Genomic DNA, 6544 nt, shown 5'->3' with positions numbered 1-6544 from the left:
CAGTCTGCTCTTGTGAACCCAAAAACAACCATAAGGCTGAGGGCAAGACCTGGGTTTTACCAAACCTGCCGCTGACAGCAGAACCAGACTGCGGCTTTAATCCTTCTTCTGTTTCTGAATGGGAGATCCCTTTAATGTAGTGCCTCTGTCTCCCCATCTGTCAAATGGGGCCAGGGAGACACTTGCAGCATTTCCTGTAAACAAACCACGGCCTCTCTGTGTGTGTGATGGGGGAGGGGCACTGCAACTTAACCCCAATTTACACTTGGCTTATTGACCTGCATCTTCCTGACCGCCCCTTTCCCCTGGCCGGTCAGCTTCCTGTTGACAACACTCCCCTCCCCTAGATTAACGGTGTAGCTCACACTTCCCTATGTGTTTAACTAATTTTGGCCCTCAGTGAGACACAGGAAAAAGCACCTGATTTCCAGGGAAAATACCAGCTGCCTAGACTATTTCCAGCCCAGCAAACAGTTGCCAGATTGAACACAACACTGGGGCTGTCTGCTGGTGGGGGGCCAGCCCTGCCCTGGCCTCACACAGCCCCAGTTCCCAGTGAGACCAGAACAGGATCCTGAGCTGAACCTTTGCACTCCCACCCAACTGCTCAGAGCAGTCAGTGGGTGAGCAGGTCCCTCTGATTCATCTTCTTTCCTCTTGCTCCTCACCAGGACTATCCTGGATCCCATTCGAAAAGAAAAGCCTTGAAAACATACATGCCCACGAAAACTGGTACACAGATGTTCTCAGGAGCATATTCATAATAGTCTCAAAGTAGAAGCAACACAGATGGCCATCACTGATGAGTTTTGAACTGTGGTGTTGGAGAAGACTCTTGAGAGTCCCTTGGACTGCAAGGAGATCCAACCAGTCCATCCTAAAGGAGATCAGTCCTGGGTGTTCATTGGAAGGACTGATGCTGAAGCTGAAACTCCAATACTTTGGCCACCTCATGCGAAGAGTTGACTCATTGGAAAAGACCCTGATGCTGGGAGGGATTGGAGGCAGGAGGAGAAGGGGACGACAGAGGATGAGATGGCTGGATGGCATCACCGACTCGATGGACATGAGTTTGGGTAAACTCCAGGAGTTGGTAATGGACAGGGTGGCCTGGCGTGCTGCGGTTCATGGGGTCGCAAAGAGTCGGACACAACTGAGCGACTGAACTGAACTGATGAGTAGATAAATGAAGTGTGGTCTATTCATACAGCAGAGTGCTATTCAGCCATAAAAGGGAATGGAGGCAGAGAAAAACATAAAAAGGAATGACGTACTGACACATGCTATCTACCATGGGTGAACCTTGAAAACATCTTGCTAAGTGAAAATCAGTCACCAAAAATCGCAGATAATACGACTCCATTTATATAAGATATCCAGAATAGGCAAATCCATAGGAACAGAGGATAGACAAGGAGTTGCCTAGGGCCTGGGGAATGAGGAGTGACTACTAGTAGGTACAGGGTTTCTGAGGTGATGAAAATCATCCAAAATTGATTGCAGTGTGAGTTATACAACTTTGTAAATTGTACACTTCAAATGGGTGAAGTATACATGACATATAACTCTCAATAAAGTAGTTTTAAATAAATAGATAAGCAAATAAAGAAATGCTTGAGAAAACTGAATGCCCCTGTTTCTCAAAGTACTAGAGGATTTCCCACCTTGCACTTCTACTCTACCTGGAAAGCCTCTCCTCAGTCTCTGTCTGCTGAAATCCCAGTCAGGCTTCAAAGTCTAAGTTAATCCAGCTCCTCCTTGAAACCTTCCCTCAGCGGCACCGAGCTTTCTCTCCAGCCCGCAGATGTGAACCCTCTCTGCCCCCTGGACTCCTTCATGCTCACTGGAACCTTTCTGCCATGACAGTTGTCACACTCTCTCTTGTCCAACTGTCCTGGCTGCCCTACTGGACCTTCAGCTGGAGGGAGGAGTCAGGTCTTTGCATCTCCACCACCACACAGAACACAGAGGGTGGCAGGTGGACGGTGGCCCTTGCTGTTGGCTAGACTGATCCTGAATCTGCACTGAGGACACTCCCAGTGTTTGCATCCGGAACTTCCCGCTCCCTGAAGTCCCTGACCTCACATCACAGTGGCTGGAAACTTTCACTCAAGTGAGTTGGATGAGGAACCCTTCCATATTTTTCCTTTTTTAAAAAATAAATGCTTCCTTTTGCATCTTTAAAGTGTGTTTATTCTTTTCCCCTCCAGAGATTTTTCTCCACTTTATTTTGAAACTGTGTCAAAGTCCTTTTCCAAGGCAGGGCAGCTCCTTGGGCTCTGCAGAAAGGCGAGTGAGGGCAGCAGGTGGTCAGGACACGGGACACAGCCTAGGAGTCCCACGCCAGTGCGCTGATCTGGCCCTCTGGTGGCTGCTCAAGGACCCCAAGTGTCCTGGCACTTAGGAAGTGAGTTAAGCCCTCCCCACAGCCCACCATCTCCTGAACTGGCGGGCTTCTCCTCCCCCCATTCCAAAGTATTCCTGAGCCACCTTTGGGGAACATCTCTCTTCCAGGGAACGGCCCTGAGGCTTCTCCCTGGTGCTGAGGGGCCCAGCCCAGGTACTCCTGACCACCACGGAGTGCTTAAATCATGGCACCACCACAAAACACGCTGAAAGGAGCTGAGAGCTGCAGTGGACACATAGCCCTGATGGTCCCAAGACTGGGGAGCAGTAGGGATGGACGCAGGGACCCACAGGAAGGAAGGAGGAACAATCAGAGGTGGAATTCTCCCAGGCAGCACCCTGAGCGGTGAAAAGAATCTTTGCCTCACATCCTCTCCCCTCTGTGGCCCACATTCTGGGGAAAACAGCCTCTCCGCTGGCTTGTGAGAACCTTCAGGCAAGGCCATGTTTTCTCACCTGAGTCCCATCTGTCCCCTGTCCCATCTCAAGAACCTCACACACAGCTCCCCTGCTTGGGACACTTCCTGCATAGTCCCTACCCCGAACCTGGCTAATTCCTATTCACGTTTCAGTAAAAACAGTACCTCCTCCAGAAAGCCTCCCCACACTCACCACCTCCCCAGTTTCCATCACAGCCTGCACTTCCTCTACTTTAGTGCTTCTCCCACTGCCTCAAGCTTGTCAGTTTACTGACCTGTCTTCTCCACTGGGCTAAGTGCTTCCTGAGGGTCTCAGTCCTACCAACTACCCAAGGCTTGGCCTAGAGTCAGGTGCTCAGTAAATGTTCTCCGAGAGAAGACAGGGTCGTTTGGTACCCTCAGGGTGCGCATTACCAGGTCCAGAACGCCATCTCTACCCCATCCTTTACTCTGGCTCTTCCTTTTGCCTCGAATGCCTTTTCTACCCTCCATCACACTTTCAGAGCCAGGCCCCCATCTCTGCCTCCTTTTATTTCCTTACTTTGCAATGAAGCACACCCTGACCTTGTGCTCTAAGCCCTCAGCTGATCATGCTTACGTGCAAGTAGCCCTACTTGCAGACTGTTTTGTATTGTGATGCACCTTTCCTGGGCGGTAGCCCTTCTGGGAAAATTCGAATCAGTTTTAAGGTTCCTGGCACCCCCTCTGATGTCTTGCATCGCGGATGTTTCATAAAATTCTGCAGATGCCAAGTGAAGGAACTGGGAGCCCGTGGCCCTCCCCTTTCTTCGCCATGGAGGCTCTTCACCACTAGGGGTGCCCGAGAGCACACCGCCCCTCAGGACAGCTACAGGGCTGAGTCAGCAGGGAAAAGAGACTGATCAAGAAGGGTCCCTGGGCAGTCAGAGGGCAGGAAAAAGGCAGTATGGTCTAAGCTTCTTCGAGTCTACCCTCCCCAAACTGTGTAGGATAGTGGGAGAGAGCCTAGGCTTAGGTATTGGGAAATTCCAGTTCAGCTCTACCACCAAAGGCTGTGTGAGCTTAAGCAGGCTTTTCCTCTCTGGATGATATCTGAAGCTCCTTCAAGCTCTAGGCTCTGTGCCTGCACGGTGACACAACCTCCCAAGCTGGCTGGGCCAACTCCCACTCCTCTGGGCCCCAAGGCAGGACCTGCAAAGGTTCAGGTCTCCTGGCCCCAGGTCAGGAAGGAAGAGCAGACAGCCCAGCCAGACTGCCCTCTGGGGCGGTACAAAGCTATCTCTACTCCCTCACTCCTGTCATTCTCCTCCAGCTTTATTTATTTCAACCAAACACCTCACCCACACACCTGACATAACTTCCAAAGCATGACTGGAGGAAGGGATCATATTATCATAGGTGCTGCCAAAGCCAAGCCCAGGGCCCATGGAGCAGCCACCGGGAGGTGAAAGCTTCCCCCTCCATTAAAACAAACCCACCAGCTCAGCCCACCAGATAAGCAGCTGCCGGCCAATGTGTCCTTTAGCAATCCAGTGGATCTAGCCAGAGGCGCCTGGTCTAGTGCCAACTGGAAGCTTATCCTCCAGGGGGATCCATACCAGCCTGGTACAGCACGTCTAAGAGTCCCTGAAGGATGAAGGCAGCCTCAGGGAGGTAGAGGGGGCTATGCAGTAAGATGCCGAAGACCAGAGCTTAGAGTCAGGCAGGTCCAGGGTCAAATTCCACCTCTACCATTCACAGTGAAACCTGGGCAAAGTCTCTGGACCTCTTGGAGCCTCTCATCTGTAAAATGGGAACACCTACTGTGGCACAGTGTTGCTCCGAGGATTTAGAGAGACGGTCCACGCAAGGAGCGGTGCCCAGTGAGATTTCAGAGCAGGGTGACTATGCTTGCTCTCTCCCTCCTGGGCTGCAGCAGTGACAAGTCATCCCTGGGGACTTTACTGAATCTGCAAAACATGCCCTTCCCTGACCTGCCCCCTCTCCCACTCATCTTCTGCTCCCCCCTCCACATCCCATTTCACCCCCAGACTCACGATGCTGGGGCCCTAAGGGACCTCAGACACCATTTAGTCCCTGCCTGATGCAGAGCTACCCAGAGAGGTCAAGAAACTGCCAGGACACCCAGCAAAGAACAGAGCCCAAGTCAGCTGACCCCCAGGCTGCTGCCCTCTTCAGGTGCCCACATGGTCTGCCCATCATCAGGCGAGGTGCTCAGCTCAGCAGAGCCAGGTCTGTTAGGGGCACGAGGAAGCTGCCAAGGAACCTTCATGGGAAATGCCAAGCACAGTCCTAGGTTACTCAGGAACTGCTGGGCAACGCGAGAAAGCAAGGCCGCTCACTGCCAGGCCTCTGTGAGCAGGTTTCCATGGCACTGCAGCAAATTCTCTGCCCGGCACCTGCCCCACTCCTGGCACCCTGCAGATGAGACCACAGATAGCCCCTCCCCACCAGGCTCCAGTGCGCCCCAGGCCCGAGTCTGTCTTCATCTGGCATTCAAGGCCCTCCCACCTCTGGCCTGCATACACTGTGCTACATCCCGGCTGATTTTCATCACCCTTACCCCAACCTGAATTCACTCTGCGAGAATGCCTTTCTGACAAGCTTCTTCCCCTCTGCTCATCACCCAGCTCCACCACTTCCCTGCTGGAACCTCTCCTGTGACGACCCCCACCCTCCCACCCCCATCAACACACACAGCTAGTTGTTGCAGACCCAACAACTAGACCCAAGGGCCTGCACGGTATGTGGACATGCGTCTGGCAGAGAACCAACTGCACTACAATTGCCTCTTATATTTCCCCTCGCCAGTATCCGTGGCCCCACAGGGAGGACGGGGGCTTCGTCTCTCTTTTCCATTGCTCTACCCAAGAGTGGCTGCCATGTAGTAGGTGCTCAGGAATGGCCGATGGGATGCAGGTATGAATGAACCAGTGCAGTCACATGCACATCTCTTGCACAACCTGTTTTTAGGGAATCAACATAGACAGAGACTTAGAACATGGCTTTGAATGCCAGTTTTGCCATTTACCAGCAGTCTAACACTGGGCAAGTTACTGAAGCTCTATCAGCCTCAGACTTCTCACTTGTGAACTAGGATTAACTGAAAACCTACCTCAAGAGGGTTACTAACAGGATCAAACAAGACACATAGAGTGGCCTGTTGCTGTTGTTGTTCAGTCACTAAGTCGTGTCTTACTCTTTGTGACCCCACAGACTGCGGCACACCAGGCTTCCCTGTCTTTCACTGTCTCCTGGAGTTTGCTCACTCATGTCCTTTGAGTTGGTGATGCCATCCAACCATCTCATCCTCTGTTGCCCGCTTCTCCTCTTGCCCCCAGCCTTTCCCAGCATCAGGGTCTTTTCCAAAGTCAGCTCTTCACGTCAGGTGGCCAAAGAATTGGAGCTCAGCTTCATCATTTGTCCTTCCAGTGAACATTCAGGGTTGATTCCCTTTAGGACTGACTGGCTTGATCTCCTTGCTGTACAAGGGACTCTCAAGAGTCTTCTCCAGCACCACAGTTTGAAAGCATCAATTCTTCAGGCCTCAGCCTTATTTATGGTCCAACTCTCACATCTGTACATGACTATTGGAAAAACCATAATTTTGACTATACAGAGCTTTGTCAGCAAAGTGATGTCTCTGCTTTTCAATATGCTGTCTAGGTTTGTCATAGCTTTTCTTCCAAGGTGCAAGTGTCTTTTCATTTCATGGCTGCAGTCATCGTCCGCAGTGACTT

This window comes from Cervus canadensis, chromosome 6, assembly GCF_019320065.1.
Source record: "Cervus canadensis isolate Bull #8, Minnesota chromosome 6, ASM1932006v1, whole genome shotgun sequence".
NCBI classification, from domain to species: Eukaryota; Metazoa; Chordata; class Mammalia; order Artiodactyla; family Cervidae; genus Cervus; species Cervus canadensis.
The sequence above is the reverse complement of the archived record's forward strand: the minus strand, read 5'-3'. Positions refer to the sequence as shown.